We start from the raw sequence: 17502 nt of genomic DNA on the forward strand, positions 1-17502 counted from the left end.
TTAGTTAAAGAAAAAAATCGTTTATATTTCCCCACAGACGTGCGTCATATGCCTTTGCGCTGAAAGGGATGACACGAGCAGGAAAGAAGCATCGTTTTCTAATATCTTCATGTTTTCTTCTGATGTTCCAAAACTGATAGGCTACTTGTAATAAAATGTGAAGAACGAAATTATCTTCCACAGGGTCAAGAACGTAGGCTTTTTTGATTATGCGCTGAGAGAAAGCGAAACTAAAAATCTCCGGCGTGTATGAAATGCGCTATACACAAAATCTCACAAAACCAAGTCTAATAGCAGCACAAACTGTATTAAATAAAGTAAAGTTTGAAGTAAAATGTATCTGTCCTACCTTTTCTACTTTACCACAGTAAATGATGCGAATATAGCCTACTCCTAAATATATCAAACAAGGAAGAAATGTTTAATCCCGTCAGAGACGTAAATGAGGATTTGGGAAAATAAATAAGAGATTCCATGTCCAGTAGAATAAAATGGAGTAAGCCTATTGTTAAATTCGTGGAAAATCGTGTGGCCAGATAGCAAAACGCAAGCAAACTTAAATTTGGCTCACCACATAAAGCCGATCGGCATGAATCCATATGTTTCCATGGCTGTGATGTAACATTTAACTGCGAACCTATTATTTATTTTGTAAATAAAACTTTGTGCTTCACTCGTGTCATAATATTCACGTAAAACAGCTTCACATAAAATTAAAAAAAAAAAAAAGTATTTTGCCCGACCACCGCCGGTGCTCCTGTTTAGTTGACGTGCAACGGCTCTTGGGCTAGTAAATCAGCGCATAATGTTCTCCTATGCGCATAATGTTCTCCTATGCGCATAATGTTCTCCTATGCGCTGATTTACTAGCCCAAGAGCCGTTGGCCCGTTTGACGTTAGCTAAAGAATTTTTTTATTTTATTTATTATTTTATAATATATGTTTAGCAGGATTTGATGGCCGCATTCCTACACTTATAAAATGCAATTCAATGTGGAAGTAATCCAAGTATTCAGAATACGTAACTCAGATTGGCGCATGTAATCAACTGTTTTCCCTTATTTATCGCGTCAGACTGTCCGTTGCGATGTGTTCATCGCGCGAGTTCATATCGCGATGACGATGAAAATTCGATGTATCGTTCAGCCCTAGTCGACAGCTTATAAAAACGTATTTCTGTGTTTTTTAGCTTGTTTGCTGTACACCTTGTCACATATCAGCTATTAGACATTGTTCTGTTTTTTGTTATAAGTCCGAAATGATAACGAGGCAGCCTCCCGCAATGTAAAGTCAATGGAGAGCGTTGGATTGTTTCCCCCCCCGGTGTGGGCGTGGCCTAAATACGCTCTGTCTCTATGGGAGTCGGACGTTCTAACCAGGAGTATTACGTGTTTAAAAGATGGAAAAGGGGATGAGAACGCAACATTTACGTGAGATGTGAATTTTGAGGTGCGCGGGCAGATGAACAACCAACAAACGAAAATAATGGCGTTTAAATTATTTATTATTACAGGAAGTGTAGAAAATTAACACAAACCAGTAATAAAGACACACAAGAATACAAAGGAACCGAATGCAATGATAACAAGAGTCGCTCAAATCAATGAAATAATCAAAACAAAAACCCCATAATTATTAACCCTACCCTTTAAGCTAACTGACAAAGAAAAATGTAGAAACAAAACCAAGATCTTCAGCGGGGGGTCTCAACTTTACCGGGTCCTGTCTCTGTACCTCGTCGTGTGACACTTTGATCTCAAACACGCATACTCTCAGACGGAACTGGTATAGTGACAGAATATCAAACAAACCCAAAGGAAAGCTAACTCGGAAACATCAAAATGAACGTTAACAGATAATCATGGTACTCTAGACTTAACAGGCCGTTTCGGAAGCACAAGAGATGAGTCAGAGCTCGCGCCAAACTGCTCACTGCCGATTCATAACAGCTGGGGCCTTTTAACATGCCGGCACGTCCTCGGATTGGTCGATTATCACTTGTTATGCGTCACACGTCACCCATTACGCTTATCGTCACTGTTTGCGTATAGCATCATAATGCTATAATGGACAATAGTGTTGGTCTGATGCTTCAGAGAATAACTAAGAAAACAGGGAAAAAGAAACAACAACAAACCCAAAAACAATACAAAACATACATGGAATGTAACAAGGAGGCTAAAGGCACTAGAGGTCTCTTGACAATCAAGGGAGTGAGATTTACCTGCACAGCTCTCACTAGCTGGCCTCCGTTACACTATCATGATAGATGTATTTCAGAATCAGCCGCTATAATCTGGCTGCGCGGGCCAGATATTATTGCTAAATTTGCCCCGTGGGCTGCCACTTGCTGACCACTGCTCTTGTGACTCGCAAAGTGCTGTTTCTTTGGCTGATAAGATCTGCCAGAGGAACAGGAGCTAAATTATGCATTGCCTTGTAAATCAAGCATAAATTGGCAAATTTATGAAGGTCAAACAAATGAAAATATATATTTTTTAAATTGCACAATGGTGGTAATGTCTTGTTTTTTTACCCAATATTTCAAGTGGCCTGATTGTGTAAAAATATCTTTGCTGCAGCCTTACTGTGACACAGCTCATAGCTTTTGTAAGTTTAGCAGCAACGTCTTTAGATCTGCTGTGTACAAATAAAAGCGTGTCATCTGCATACATTATACACTCAACTTCAGGACAAACCAAGGGCAAGTAATTAATCTAGAGGCTAAATAATAAGGGACCTAAAATTGATCCCTGAGGGACCCCTGTAGCTAACTTAAGAGGCTCCGATCTGGAATTGTTAAAAAAGACAGATTGAGACCGGTCACTCAGATAGGATTCAGTCCACCTTAGGGCATCACAAGAAAATTTTAAATTAGAAAGCTTACTATGGAGAACGGCGTAATTTACTGTGTCAAAAGCTTTTCTAAGGTCCAAAAATACAGCCCCAACAACACCACCCAAGTCTAGAGAAGATTTTATTTTCTCTACAAAGAGGCATGTGGCCATCTCAGTCGAATGTTTGGCTCTAAAGCCAAATTGCATGGGATGGAAAGAGACTGAGCTGTTATTTAAATGGTGGATAATCTGCTCAGCTACAATTTTTTCCAAAACTTTGGAGACATCCGGAAGAATACTGATTGGGCGATAGTTATTTAAAGAAGTCGAGTCACCAGATTAAAAAACAGGTACAACAATAGCAGATTTCCAGGCATCTGGGAAATATCCAGTTGAAATAGAAAGGTTAATGATAACAATGGGCTTGGCTAGAGCTGATCCAAGATCTTTAAGCATACTCGTGTCCATTTCAAAGACATCTTTGGTTTTATATGGTTTAAGGGACTTGATAACATTTACGACTTTGTCCTCAGTAATGTGTGCTATAGTAAAAATTCTGCGCAGTAGACAACAACAGATATACTTTATTCTGAATTCCTGTAACATTTTTAGAGATTTCAGCCACAGAATAAATAAAGTAATGATTAAAAGCCTCTGCCAAAACCGTTAGCTCCAACAAAATCTTTCCATCTGAATGAATTTCAAGGTTTTTTTTTTTCTATCTTTATAAGAATCCCCAGTAAGGTTTTTAAATGCGATTCCAAATCATTTTTGAATTTCCCTGTGCACTATTCAACACAGTAATAAAAAAGTGTGCTTTAGCTTCTCTAATTTCTTTAACTACCTAACCCCAGCTGCTCCCGACGAGCTAGATGGCGCCTTGCATGGCTGACACCGCCGTCTGTGTGTGAATGAGTGTATGAATGGGTGAATGTGAGGCAAAAATGTAAAGAGCTTTGGATGGCCGTAGGTCTGTTAAAAGCAGGGAAGACAATTCTTCTTAGCTTTTAATTTAATTTTTCAAATAAAAAGTGTAATAATTTGTTGTATTTTAGAAGAAAATTGTGAACAGTCCGAATCTAAAGAAATTAATTCCAGTTGACTCGCTGGATTGAATTTTGTGCACCTCAGTGGCAGTCAAAGGCTTGAACCGTTTATTAATTACATTTTCTGGTCACCATTATGAGATTATGATCTGACAAACTGGTTAACATATTGAATGATTTTAGAATCCTCTCTGGTCTGTTACTAAAAGCTAAATCAATCTGCGTGCTGGAGGAGTTTGTTATCCATGTAGGACTATTAATCAACTAAGTCATATCCATTTAATTTGCGACCTTTTTTTAAATTTCCTGATTTGCTTACTTTCCCAATTTATATTAAGTTCACCCATAACTATCACTTCCTTAGAAAAATGTACTTGTTTCAATAAAGTCTTACATTTTTCATAAAAATCTACATTTGATGAAGAAGGTCTATAGATGACTATAAAAGTGAAGGACATTTGCTGTGATAAAATTACCTTTAGACCAAGAAACTCCAATAATTTCACTCACACCGATATAAGCAGGAAAATGAGGTTGCAATTTGTTCCATGTGATTGACCGATGGTTATTATTGTCTGTTGAAATGTAAATTGAAAAACATCCGCTTCATTTTTAGTTAAGGAACAACTTGCTTATACACGCAGTCCATTTAATTACAATGCATTCTTCAATCTAAAACACATCAACTCAGTGCTAAAAAATAGAATATTCTCAAATATAAACTCATCAAAAAGTCAGTACATTACACTTAAACATTCATTTCCCACAGTCAATATACCTGTTTAAACTACAATAAATCATACTTATATGATAAAGTAATCACACATCAAATTAATTCTAAGAACACTCAAAAGATTATTTAAAGTCATTGTGTTAAATGAGAGTACATATAACAAAAAGAAGCTACAAATAAATGTCTTTTAAAATAAGCATTTCCATTCAAAATTGAAGCCACCCCTGAAGAATATCAAACTATTTACTTGAAAGTGATGGATCTGAACATGAACTTTGCTCATTTAGATGAATGTGGGCAATGGTTTTTCTCATGAGTCCGTACATTAAATACTAGGGAGAATCTCTTCCCACATGAAGAGCACTGGTACGGCTTCTCTCCAGTATGAACTCTCTCATGATATTTCAGGTGTGGTGACTGAGAGAAACTCTTTCCACACTGTGAGCACTTGTACGGTTTCTCTCCAGTATGAATTCTCTCGTGTGATTTTAGGTTGCTCAATTTAACAAAGCTCTTCCCACAGTCAAAGCACACATAAGGTTTCACACCAGTATGAATACTCTCATGCTCTTTTAAAGACGTAAGACATGTAAAACTCTTTCCACATAAAGAACAAACATAAGGCTTCACAGCAGCATGAATTATAAGGTGTCTTTTTAAGCTTGATTGGTCAACAAATGTTTTATCACACTGATCACATCTGAATGATCTCACTGCAGAGTGACGGCGTAGATGATGGGTGAGAGAGCTTTTGGACCTGAAACCCTTTCCACACTGAGTGCATGTGAACGGTCTTTCTCCAGTGTGAATTCTCACGTGCTGATATAGGTGCCCTTTCTGAACGAAACTCTTTCCACACTGAGTGCATCTATAAGGATTCTCTCCAGAGCTGGTGAAAGATCCTTTGACTGCAGTTTTTCGAGCTTGTTTATGAGAGAAATTCTTTCCAGTCTTTGAAACAACTGTGTTTACATCTTCATTTGAGAAATGATGAGGTTTTTGCTGTTTGTCCTCATTCACTTCCACAGAGTCTAAAAGAAACATTAAATTCCCATAATTCAATAAAAGGTGGACAAATGAGCAAGAAAAATAAATATGGTTCAATCTCAATTTAGCTCAAATCCAGTTTACTACTGAGCAAAAAAGAAGCGTCCCTTTTTCTGGATACTGTATTTTAAAGACAATTTTGTCCAATCCAAATAAGCTTTACAGATCTTTATTGGACAGTGTTTAAATAATGTTTTTCATGCTTGTTCAATAAACCATCAACATGTATTGCACGTGGTACAGTCCTCAAAGGGATAGTTTACCCAAAAATGAAAATTCTATAGTCATTTACCATAGGAAGAAAAAAAAATACTATGGTAGTCAATGGGGGCAGAGATCTGCTTGGTTACAAACATTCTTCCAAATATATTCCTTTGTGTTCAGCAGAACAAATACATGTATACAGGTTTGGAACAACTTGAGGGTGAGTAAATGATGAAAGAATTTTCATTTTTGGGTGAACTATCCCTTTAAGACAAAATCCACCGGTTTCACAGACAATGCTTAAGCATAGTTTCAGACTAAAATACACGTTTGAGCTGTTTTAACTGAAAGTAACTTGCACTGACATATCTCTGCCACTGCCATTGTCTCAAGATGCACACCAGTAATGATTTTAAGGTACATTTATAAAAGCTATTTGTTCCGTTTATGTCTCAGTTCTTGAATCTTTTTATGTTCATACTTAAACATAATAAGATATTTGCATGAAAAAACTGTTGAAAGTAGGAGGACACTTCTTTGTTGCTGTATTGTTATATATTGTAGTTGTATTGTTATAAACAAACCTGTTTGTTCCTCTGTATCTTCATCTTTTATTCTGCAGGGTTCTTCCTCAAACTCCATCTTTACAATACTATGTCAGTAGTTTCTCCTGGAGTAGTTCCTCCTGTTTGCTGCAGCTTCTTCTGTGGGAAGATGGAAATATTTCCCAGCATTTAAACTCTCATGAATGGCTGTGGGAGCGGCTTCACTGACCGAAGGTGTGAAATTTCAAAATAACTCCTACAAAAGCTATAGAGAACACATGTTATTTCATTAGAAAGTACATATACTAGCCATTGATTTCCAAAACACTAAAACATTTTCCTAGAGACACAGCTGGCAGCCTTATTCGTAAGTCTAAAATTTGTATGATTCACATTTAAACGGTCTTTTGTGGTTTAATATTCACAGACACAAACCGAATAAACTTAACTCATAATCCTTGTTGCTCTTAGAAATAAACTGATTTTCTTCTGAGGTACATTATTCGAGGATTATTCCTCACCGCATCTCAATACGATGTAAACTAGCCTACATGAATCTCTCTAAACTCAGTGTGTTTATTCAGGTTGATGGGCGGGGATACTCTCATGGATTGCGTCATTATCTAGGCTTGTTTGACTTCATACAGTGTTGCGCTGACCGATCGATGGCTGACTTGAAGCAGTGCATGTCAGTTAGAAATTTTGTCCGACTTTACACAGTGCAGATGGCATGTGCACTGGATCAGTGGTGCACCAAAAGTGGCTGCAAAATCAAGGTGAAATGTATCTGGGTGCTCCCAGAGAACATCAACAATTGAGTGACACCCAGTGGCTTGCAGGTATTTGGCCTTTCGCAACTTAATGGTCAGGTTAGGTTGCCAACAGTAGTATGAGTCCTAGAAAAAATAGCTGGGGAACAAACTGGGGAAAAGTCAGCAGATGCCCAAGGCCATCTGTTCCAAATTGCGTTTTAAGCAATATTTAAAAATAAAAATTAAAAACTTTTGGAGATGCCAAATTCCTTCCTGACATGCTACAGTCTTCATGTCTTGATTTGGTAAAAGGAGTGGACCTATTGGAGGAACTCATTTTTTTTGCACATTTGAAAAAGATAGAAATGAGCAGGTATTTGATGATGTCTGGACAACAGTTTTGGGTATTATTGAGCAGTGTAATATATCTGTACGGAAACTGCTCCCAAGTGAAAAAGGATGCTTAGCTCTAAGGTAATGCCCACAGTAGGAAGGCAAGCGGCCCTGAACAGCAAAGACATTTTCAGAGAAAGGATAATTTACAAGGTTTTGGACACAATGTCAAATGAGCGGAGGATGAGATTTTCAAAACAAAATTGTGACATAATGAGGGGTAATCAAGCTCTAAATCCATCCAGTGAAACCTTCTGTGAAAATTATGTTTTGTTTCCATTTGCTAGGATGCTAGGAACCATGATAAGACCATGGTACATGAGCTGTACCAAGTAAAGAGAATTTTGGATCGAAAGGTAAAACAAGGGGATTAAGAAACCATGCAGTATTAGACCAAGCTGTTTTTGTTTTGTTTACGCAAGTTTTCCAGGACTTCTTTAGGCTGTGTAAAATTGCAGCTGCAATTCCAATCAGTACTGCTGCATTCTCCTGTCTGAAGCTTATCAAAACTCAACTCAGAAGTAGCATGGCAGACAATACACGGGTTTCCTGTTTACAAACATTACAGGGTGCGTGCGCATCCTAGAGGCAGAAAGCCAGATCGCTGAGCTGGTCCACTACTGCAACAACCTTAAGTATCGAAGCTTTCCTTATTGTTTGTATATAACTGCTGACTCAATAAAACGTGATTTTAGTTGGATCCGTTTGTCTGTCTTTAATTTTGCAGTGTTGCTGTGATACATGTATGAATGATCATGTTAGGCTTGTAATGTACTAGCCGCATCTACTGGTATGTTAAACATCAGGCACCCAGCACTGGCTCTGTTGGTACAATTAACCACGCAGCAACTCCTTGGCATTTTGACTTACAGACACGCCGCTACTAACCTACAACACGAGAGGTCTCTTCTTTCTGCCTCTCGGGTGCGTGCGCAAGCAGTGATGACGTCGCAGAGAAATCCATGTATAGGTTGAGTGATTCTGGGGATTTTAGGTCAAATTTAAAAGAGCAAAATAACTAAATCTTGATAAGTATGTTGATGTCTTTGCCAGAAATCACAAGAACCATAGGATTCAGCTATAGTAATCTTGATACAAGTAAAATGTTAAAGGGGTGGTAAACCACGATTTCACTATTCTAACTTTAGCTAGCGTGTAATGTTGCTGCTTGAGCATAAACAACATCTGCAAAGTTACAACGTTCAAAGTTTAAAGCAAAGGGAGATATTTGCTTTTAAAGAAATCAGTTTCTAAGAACTACAGCAAACGGCCAGTAGGCGACTACAGACATTCCTCCAGGGCTTGCTGACATCAACAGGCTCAATATTTACATAAACCCCTCCTCCGAGAATATTAAATAAGGGGGGGTGAGGCCATTTTGTATCGCGACGCTGTTGTGGTATAGTTAGGCTGGAGTGTTGTTGCCGCGATACCAAGGAAACGCTGTTATTTTCATCCGGATTGCAGGTCTGGGGTACTTGCTCTGTTCAGCCTTCCTTGGGACGGGGGTGCGTTGCAGAGTGTTTAACATACAACACGTTGCACGTGTGTATGAGACAGCGGGGAACAGGCGCGTGCGGGGCTCCCGCAGCACATCTCACGGAGGAAAACATCCACCGTCTTCGCGATTTCAATGCCGGATTTGCGCGTCAGCTGCGTGAAAAAAACACTGCCAGTGCGTGGATGCACGACGCGCGCGCTGCACATTTCACGGAGGACAACTTCCACAAACTTCGCGAGTTCAATACAGGATATGCACAACGGCTTGTCCTGAAAGCTGGATTTACAAACAGAAGCTGTTTAGGGGCCACAACCTGTAAGTCTGATTTATTTTTCATCGATGTGTTTTCCTGTAATAGGTTAATTGTACGTTGTAGCAAGGAAGTAAACAGATGACAGCGCTGTTCTGCAAACCAGTCTGTTAAATGCTCATTCATACTTAACGTTATCTGACGAACACCTAACGTTACAAACACTAACGTTAAAATCTCAACAGCGAACCTGGCATTAGTGTAAATGATTCTTTGATTAGAGCTTTTATGTATTGTTTATCTACAGGCTTGCTAAACATGGTTCTGTGTGTGATTTGGCTAACTTACTAGTTAAAACCAGTGCTTAGTGTTCGTTTTGGGTTAGTTCTTGCGACAGATATTTGGCTATAATCGTTCTAAAAATACAAAAGTTAAAGTGCCATTCAGTAGCGATCACTATAGATCCGCAGTCTTTACTCTTGAGGACTGAACAGGTTCTGCTCGATCATCTTCACTCAAATGTTCTGGGTCTGATTCGGGCTCATATGGTTTTATTGACGCCGTTGTTTCTAATACTGACCAAAGCACAGCCTCCAGGTAAGGGGCGTGACGTTTCCGTCAAACGTGCACTGCGGTTAGCGAATCACAACACACTGGGCCAGCTAACCAATCAGAGCCCATCGCGCATTTTTGAAGGACTGGCTTCATACAACCCGGAAAGCATCAGACCGTTTTACAAGGAGGGACAGAGCAGTGTAGAATAAAGGTCAAATATATGAAAAATAAGGCAATTTTTTTTAAAACGAAGCATGAACACGTTACAGTGCACCCCACAAACACAGTCAAGCCTTCAAAAGAATGTGTCTTACCACCCCTTTAAGTCCCTTAAGTAAACTTATATTGATTGGAAATGCAATGATTTGTCACTTCACATTGTCTCCACATAGTCTTGCAAAAACTTAGTTATTTATTTTTCTTTGTAAATAAAGTGTTTTTTCACTTGTCAGTATCTAACATATAGATTTTTCTTCACAAGGAAACTTAATTAATTAATTTTATTTAATAATTAATTTAGCACTACTAAAAGAAAATGGCTATAGTTTCTTTTTTACACACTCCTCTCTCTTTTTGTTTCAATTTGTAACTTTCTCTTTTTGTAATGTTACTTGACATCTGTTTTAAAAGTTTGAGAGTAATATAGGCAAAGCTGGGAAAGACTGGCTGCACTTTGTTCATGTATGAAAGACCTGTTCATTTTGATTAAAGATGAGATTTTTTTTTGGCAGATTTTATGCTTTTTGTTTTCCTTATTTTGTATGGCATTGGAAATAAATTGATAATTTTAAATATTTTGTGGTCTATAATTTCTCTAGAATTTGCACTGGTACAGCAAATTTTTTTGATCACCCCAATAAAATCACTGGGTTTTACTGGCCACCCCATAAAACATTTCTGGCTACGCCCTTGTTGGCGATCCCACACAGACATGGGGCAGTTCTCCACTAACAACTGTGTTAACTGCGCAAAACAGGGAAGAGCAACAGAAATATAAACAGGCTTTACACGCTACACGTGATATTCACAGGTCACGCTCCTTCCGACTGCCCACTCATCAGTTCTGCCTTAAAGGAACAGGGGCCAGTTGCATAAACTAAGCCATTATGTTAAGACAGTGTCTTAAAATCTAGTATGAGCCACTAGCAGTTAGGCAAGTGGCATTCAGTCTTACTTTCCGTATCAAATTAGGCCAGTCTATGTTTTTATGTAACTGATTAAAAAAAATTATGAACAGTGTTAAAGAAAAAAAATGTATGTCTAACTTGTAAGACTAGTCTTAACGGTTTATGCAACCGGCCCCAGTACCTAATTCAACTTGTTACAGGTGCCCTTTTTATCCAATAGTGGTAAGTGTTTTCTATGTATTTTAATATAGGATAGGGTTTAAATTATATGTTTACAATATGCTAAATGCCCTCTTTCTGTACACCAGTTAAGATACATTGCATCTTAATTTTATTCAATGTTCCATCAGCCAATTGCCTGGATTAAATAAATAAGAAGCAAATATAGCAGACATTAGCCTATAATAGGCGGCGGTGCGATCATGCATTGCACAACACGTCATAAATGGATATTTGAGTATTGTGTGTATCGAATACTTTACACATTGAAATGATTGAGAATTTTTGCCATTGAAATGACTGGGGAAAAAGTGTACCAATCAACCTGAATTCACCCAATACTCTTTGAAATCATAATTGAATTGTTTTAAATCCCAAATATTTTACTTATAACATGCATCATTACCAATTATTCAGTTATTTGTATTTACTGAATACTGAATTGTGTTCAGTGTTATTACTGTAAATATATTACTTTTTTAGCATGAGACTTCTTTCAAAAAAACAACACTGTTAATGAATCATATGACTGCTCCTGATTAGCACAGAATGCATCAAATCCTTCCCAGCTAACACACGGTGTACCTGTTAAGTGATTTATTGGTACTTTACTTTTATGTCATGCTTACGTTGCATGATCGTAGTTTTTCTTGCGCTCTATGAAGTGATATACAGCGCACGCTGCCACATTTGCGCATGTAGTTGAAGTGTGTGCGCTACGAGCACCGTATAACAGCTGACAGGACATGAAAGTTCGGTTTTCTAAGGTGAAAAGAGACATATAGCCTTACAAATCATCTCACCACAGATACTGAATCGGGACAACGCGTTTTTCTCAGGCACTCTGCAACCCACTCAGAACAAGGGGTCTTCTTGTGGTGCCCCCTCAGCACTTGGTGCCCTATGTGCAGCGTGTGATGCACATGGTGGGAGCGTCAGCACTGAGCTTGAGCGATCACCCAAGTCATGTGACATTCACTTAGCTAGTGTATATTTAGTAAATAATATTATTATTATTTTAATATTTAGTAAAAAATACAGCTCTTGTTAAAAGTGTACTAATAACTATTTAATCAAATATCAAGGAAGAAAAAAATTATGTTGTGGCATAAGATGAAGTGAGAACTGGGCTGGGGCAGCAGGGGGCGGGGCGGGCTCGGTTCGACATGAGAGGATCGCGGTTCGAACCGTCGGTGGTGTATTGCGGTTTTTCGGTTCGGTTTGAATATCGTTACACCCCTACCCATCAGTCAAAAGTCTTGTGGACACATATCTATTGTGAATACAAAAATACAGGCATGTACATACATGTTGCTCACTTATTATGGAAGCCCAGTTTGTGTTTAGGGATGCACCGGTTGACCGGCTAAAAACCGGAACCGGACGGTTTTTGCTTCTAGTGCGCGAAGGTTTTCTTTGTATTTTTCTGCCGATTTATCCGGAAGTGTGCCCGCGTGCACATTCGCCTATATTGGAATCATTCGCGAACATGTCACTTGTGTGTTACAAACGGAAACTGGAGAACTGAGTGAAGAGACGAGATACGCTTAAGGGAATGAAGAGCCGCTTTCCTGCACGAGCTTACCTCTCCTTGGTTTTATTTAATTTCACTGGTAAAGACTTTTTTTCTTAACACTGAATTTAAAAACAAATGCTGATTTAAGTAACATCTTTGTTTGGATTTCAGAATATGCAGTTGTTGCCTTTAATTTCACCTTTCAGCCTTTTAATTCTCATTTGTAAGTCGCTTTGGATAAAAGCGTCTGCTAAATGACTAAATGTAAATGTTAATTTCCAATTAAATTTCCTGTTAATTTCAGATTGAGGACTTGTTTTCATTAGCCAAAAGCCAATTTAGCCTGTTAAATACCAAATAAACATCTTGTTCATGTATACTTTCATTCTTTTGTGTAAAAAAAAATCGGAAATCGGTATCGGAATCGGCCATGTAAATCATGATCGGTGCATCACTATTTGTGTTGAATACAGTTTAATTACACTTTTGCCATTAATATGTTTATAAGCAGAGCATGTCAAAACTTCTAAAGGGCCCCAAAACTGTACAGTCCTCTAGGGGTTCATGATATTGTGCTTTTTCTTCAAAACTATCATTGGTTTTTTCGGTACAACAAATTTAAGACTTATGAATAAGGCTGCCAGCTGTGTCTCTGTGTGTTTAGTGTTTTGGAAATCTATGGCTAGTATATATACTTTCTAATGTAATAACATGTGTTCTCTATAGCTTTTGTAGGAGTTATTTGGATTTGGCCATATTTCAACTTTAGCACATGTATGAGCTAAATGTATGTGTGTGTAACAGCACACGCTAATTCAGTTTTGCTATAGGGTTTCCAAAGGCTTAACTGTGTTTTAACACAATTTTGTACCATACCATACAAATAAGTGACTTAAAAACAGTAGCACTGAATAGGGGTTGAATTATGACATTATTATGTAATAATTATAATAATTATGATATTATTATGCTGTATTACAATTACATTATATATTGGTGTTATTGCTTTTAATTTGCCACTAAACTGTTATAGATACCACTACAAAAAACTGTATCTTTAAAAAAGCCTACATTTGTAAATTATTGCAGTCTCTGCAATAATTTTGATTGCAAATTTATTTTTTCTGTCAGTATAATTCAAGTATACTTAAGTGCAATTTTAAGTACATTTCTGAGAAGTACTGCATATTTTATTATTATGAAAATACCTGTGAAATCTTGAAGAATACAAACACGCCATATATTGATGCAGTCGTGTTAATTGTCTTAATGTTTAGTCAGTCAAAGCATTTCTATCTTCGTTTTTTTCAGCCTACAGCGCTAGCTTATCTTCACATTAGTGATTTCCTGAAAACTATTACTTCTCTGAGGCAAATATGGAGTTTCTGCTCGAGGGCGCCCTCTGGCCTCCAGTATGAATTAAACTTTTGGGTAAAAAACAAGACAAATAATACTCCTCTAAATAAATATATATGATAATTCATATGTTTTTACAATGGATGCATAAGAGGCTAATATTTCATATTAAAGACATATCCTTTAAGAAATTGATATCACAGATAAAAAGGCACAGATTTTTATATATATATATACTTTTCTTTCTTTTTTTTTTTTACCTTTCTAATGATTTTTAGTCATAGCCTGTCTGCATAGTAACAGGTAACCAAGCAGTTTAGCGTGGCGGCACAGCCAGTAAAATAAAGGCTTTTTAATATTTTGAAGAAGAGTGCCTTGGATTTTCCTTTTTTCCACATAAATATTACTATATTAAATTTTAATAATGAAAAGGTTATTGTAATAGTAATATTTATTATTTTGTTAAATATTTTTATAATAATTTCATAATAATTATTATTATTCATATTAATATATAAACACAAAATGTTAAATAAAGACACTTTTCATTTGTAGAAATAAAAATTGCATATTAAAATCGCAATTAGATATTTTCCCCGAATCTCGCAGCCCCAAATATGAACTTTCTTTGTAGGACAGCATTAGGCAGAATGTGAATTAAGGTTGAAAAATGTAGAAAATATCGAGATATATACTGTATAAAAAAAATATATAAAATACAGATATGATTTTTGCCCATATCGCCCAGCCCTGTCCAGTGTTATTTTAAATTTGATTACTTTATTCGGTTTCTGTAGTATTCCTGTACCTGTGTTAGGCCTACCCAAAACACTTTCCTCTTTATCTCTCTTTATTTCATTTGTATCTTTATTCTATTGTATTTATTTGTGGGGGGTTTTTTCAATTTAATTCAGAGATTGAAATTTCTTGATTCAAACTTCCTTGTGTTGTGTAAAACTCTCCTATTGTTAAAAAAAAAAAAAAAAAAAAAATATTAAGAATATAACGAGTGCGCAAACATTCAGGTGAGATAAATGTTGTTGTTTTTTATTGTCTAAAATAATTCTCCCTCATATCACAATATATCGATATCGTCTGGACAGTGGAAAATATTGTGATATTAATTTTAGCTCATATTGCCCACTGCTACTCTGACTCAATGCACTTTAGATATGTTCGTTATTCTTTCTAATGTAATGTCAGGAAACACTAATCAATGAAATATCATTGATTCTGTTCTCTTCTTTTTAAAGAACGTCAAAAGATATGCTTGACCCGCTCTCCTGGTATTAAAATATTGAGTTATGATTTGTCAATTGCTGTTTCTTAGAGTTTGTTAATTATCATATGTAGAGAATTTTAATATTTAATTTGCATGATACATTTCCACATAATAGCCACTCAACAAAGAGGGTATTTTTTTTTTTTTTTACAGAGGGGATACTTTTTGTCATTTAATGAACAAGTGGGATGCCATTCCCCTTCAAATCGATCCCTGCATACATTAGATATGACTATCATTTAAAAATCTGTTTCCCAGATTTAATTTGTTCATTAAATACAAAGAAAACAACTCATAATCTTTACAAATTGTAAAGTGAAGAACCAGTCAATAACGAGGTTAAGTTTCGCGAGCATAAAGTACAACATCAGGCGGTTCATTTTTTACTCGTTGAGTCTTTTGAATTTAGATTTCTCAATAAATAATAAAACAAATGTACTCACAGTCTGAAAACGGCAGTTTTAGATCACAATGAACGGCTGTGTTTCACTTCTCGTGTGTATTTTTTCTTCCCTCGCTCACTTCTCTTCTTCTACTAAACTCGGATGTGTGTCATTGCTTCGGTCGCACGAGCGCCCTCTAACGGCGGAACTGTAGTGATGGAAATTCTTTTAGATAACCGGTAATGCGTCTCGTCCAAATTAATGCGAAAGTTGCTCAAATGAGTTGAAAAGACATTTTAGTCGAGCTTGAAAAGTTAAGACGGAGGTAGAAATATTATGTAAACTCACGAAATTGAAAAGATCTTTATTTGTGTGATTTCACATGTTGTCATAGTGTGGTAATATGAACAAATGGAAGATTAGAAGATTTGAACATAAACTTTAATCCTCAGGAACATGCACCCAACTCAACAGATACATGTGTCGTTCCTGTTATACAGTGACTTTTCTGTCTCTATGATTTACTTACTCATTTTTTTCTATAAAACGAGTCACATATTTATAAGAAATGTCTCAAATTATAAATGTAGGTCTTTATCACTTGAAATAAATCATGTGAAACTGTAGTTTTTTTGTTGTTGTTTTTTTTTTTACAATTGTTTTAATTTACTGTGTCCCTGAAGTCATCTTCCACCCTGTTAGTATTTCTCGACTTCCAAAAAACAAGAAAAATTCCATTGAGACAATTTTCAGGAAATGACATCATTTATTTTTCCTGCTGGAATTCAACCATACAAAATAAAGTAGGCCTAAGCTTCAAATCTCACCTCTACCTTTTTTTTTATTTTTTTATTTTTTTTATGTTATCCTGCTTGTCCCACTCTTAAAGTTCACACATCTGTAAAAACACATCTGACATAGTTATAAAAGTTCTGTTTATCTGTAGAAGGTTAGCTAGCTAAATGTTGATAACTCAAAGAGTTACGGTTAACTGCAAATTCTATATACACATATATGTATAAATATTATATATATATATATATATATATATATATATATATATATATATATATATATATATATATATATATATATATATATATATATATATATATAACAATATTATATAGCCGCAGTTCCACACATTATTGATGGCAAACCATGCAGGAAAATGACGAAAACTCAAACACTGTTATGGTGTTCCACCCTGTTATACTCGGTTCCACCCTGTTAGGCGAGTCATTTTTTAATTATTTGACAGCAACGTTAAATGTTTTGCATGCTTATGTTTTATTTTGGGAGGTGAGGATCATTAACAGCATTTATGTATTTTAACACATTTTTTTATTATTTACCATCCTGTTGGCAAAAATGGGTGCAAAAAGTACCTGTTCTTAATAATCAAGACATTCTATTCATCAATAATGGTTTTGTTATTGTTTCAAGAATAAAAAAAAATTATCATGATGGCATAAGGGACAAATACTATCCAAAAAAGCTTGTTATTGTTTAACATATACATTATTAAAATTGTGTGATAACTATGTACTGTATATGTCCCTAACAGGGTGGAACACCTTCACGGCCAGTGTCTGAACAATGAATCTATTCATAATTATTATTATTTTAGTCCCTGAGCTTGACCAATATGTATTCCTAATAGTTAAACATGTCACTATTTTGGTAGAATGATAAAAAACTCTTTCCCCCCAACTTTTATGAAGCCAAAATGTTACCGCCTACAAGAATGACCCAC

At 36.3% G+C, this 17502-nt stretch overlaps 1 long non-coding RNA gene across 1 annotated transcript; it reads right to left on the reverse strand.

The window, feature by feature from the left end:
• Nucleotides 1-3402: 3402 nt before the first annotated feature.
• Nucleotides 3403-15917, reverse strand: LOC307129162. The gene is made up of 3 exons (XR_013816854.1): nucleotides 15807-15917; nucleotides 6452-6571; nucleotides 3403-5647 (listed from the first exon to the last, which is right to left on the reverse strand). It is a non-coding gene; the product is annotated as an uncharacterized lncRNA (long non-coding RNA).
• Between the last annotated feature and the right edge of the window lie 1585 nt (nucleotides 15918-17502).

This window comes from Gobio gobio (assembly GCF_949357685.1).
Source record: "Gobio gobio genome assembly, chromosome: 7".
Classification (NCBI taxonomy): domain Eukaryota; kingdom Metazoa; phylum Chordata; class Actinopteri; order Cypriniformes; family Gobionidae; genus Gobio; species Gobio gobio.